The following is a 2,029-nucleotide window of genomic DNA, read 5'->3' on the forward strand; positions in this document are numbered from 1 at the left end:
ATGATGAAAAGAAAGCTAGCCACAGAAGGGTCTGGGGGAAGAGCATCCCAGGAGAAGAAAGCGCAAGCTTAAAGGCCCTGAAGCACCGTGGAGCTGGGAGTGTTCCGGAAGCAGCCAGAAAGGGAGCTGCCGAGAGTGGCTTCAGATGAGGCTAAAGACGGAGGCTTGAGGCCAGCTCACTCAGGATCCTGTAGGCTGGGGTCCAGAACCCACTGGAGGATTGTAAGCGAGGAAGTGAAAGGATCTTCACATTTTCAAAAGATCCCTTTTACAATACGTGGAGAATGTATTGAAGGGGATTGAACACAGAAGCAGAGAGACTGGTTAGGAAGCCACTGGGGTAGTCCAGGTGAGCAGTGATGCTGTTTGCGTGGAACACTCAGCTGTGAGATGGACAGAAGTGGAAGAATTTCACGTTTGTTTTTAGAGGTAGAATGGACAGGATTTGCTTGCTGATTTTAGACCCTAATTCCCTAGTTACAAGCAACTAACTGTACTACAACTGACATTTGTTGGACACTTATGTGTTGAATAAAGTGCTAAACCATCTCATTGAATCCTACCAAGTGGGCTCTTTTATTATCCCTGACTTGCCTCAGACAGGCTGAAGAAACTGGTCTGAGGTAGGAGCCAGGACTTAGAGCCCAGGTCTAACTGCCTCAATAGCTGGTGCTGTAACCCCTGAACTCTACTTTCTCCCAAGGCCAGACTCTCCTACTGTTGGAGTGAGCAGGACTGAAGCCATGTTAGGACCTTAAGCTGCCTGGGCTGCAGGGGGGTGGAGGATATTTAAAAGGACAGTTTTTTCTCTCCATTCTTTCTTCCCATCCTCTGACTTTCTTATCTCACTCGCCAAGTAGGAAAACAAGGCCAAGAAGCTAATTAGTACTTTGCAAAGCTAACAGTACTTTCTGTTAGACTTGTAGAGTTTTGAGAAATGATCAAGGCCCAATGACTGAAGCTGACCTTGGGTACCAGCCAAGTACACCAGTGCAAATCAAAATCTTGCAGTGTCCTGAGATAACAGCGAAGACGAGAACAGAAACCAGATGAGGCCCTGGCAAGACCTTGTACCTGACCCATAGAAACAGACCCTTTGTAACTCACATCTCCTGCTCTCCTGATTTTCACCTCCCACATTCCATTCCCTCAACCCTTCCTTTAAAAACCCCTCAGTAAATGTAAATCTTTGAGATGGGATAGCCTACTGTCTCCTTCAGCTGAATATATCTGCTTTTCTAACACCAACCATTCGACTTCTGAGTTTTTTTTACCTTCCTTCTCAAGGAGGCAGCAGCTGGACCTGAGCCCGGAAACACTTCTTACAGCAGTAGTGCTCACCGTTCTGAACAACCTGGAAGACTATTTGGCATTTAGGGAACAAAGCTTTGTTTACCCTCTGCACACTCTCCACCTTTAACAACCAACAAATGTGAGGAAAGATCCCAAGCAACCAGCAGAGACACCTAGGGGCTGCTTTGAAAACCTATACTTGAGCACCTGCCTGGCCAGGACTGGCCTGAGGGACTAGAGCTACTTTCAGAAAAGAACAGATACTGAGGACCTCTGCTGACCCAGAGCAAAGTATCTAGGACACAAACTCAAATTTTTTTAAGGGATGAGTTATCATTCCTTAAATGATTCAAACTATTTAAAATTTATTCTCTTTTTAAAGCATTAATGTTTTATTAGCCAAAGTTACAGTTCATAAAACATATATAAATACGGAATTATGTGACACTTTCTAAGAATGTACACCAAATTATAAAGCACCAGTCTAATTTATATGTGCTTTCTATTTGAAACCTGACAAACTAAATCTTGAATACGAATTGGAATCTTGTTTTCAAAAGGCGCCAAGTTAAATTATGACAATCCCAAATACTGTTTATTCATCTCTTAATTATAACCATTATGCCAGTGTATAAAGATCTCACATGTGGGGCCCGCCTGGTGGTGCACTGCTGTAGTGCGCCGCTTGGGAAGCGCAGCGGTGCTCCCGCCGAGGGTTTGGATCCCACATACAGAC

Source organism: Galeopterus variegatus, unplaced genomic scaffold (genome assembly GCF_000696425.1).
Source record: "Galeopterus variegatus unplaced genomic scaffold, G_variegatus-3.0.2 Scaffold9989, whole genome shotgun sequence".
NCBI classification, from domain to species: domain Eukaryota; kingdom Metazoa; phylum Chordata; class Mammalia; order Dermoptera; family Cynocephalidae; genus Galeopterus; species Galeopterus variegatus.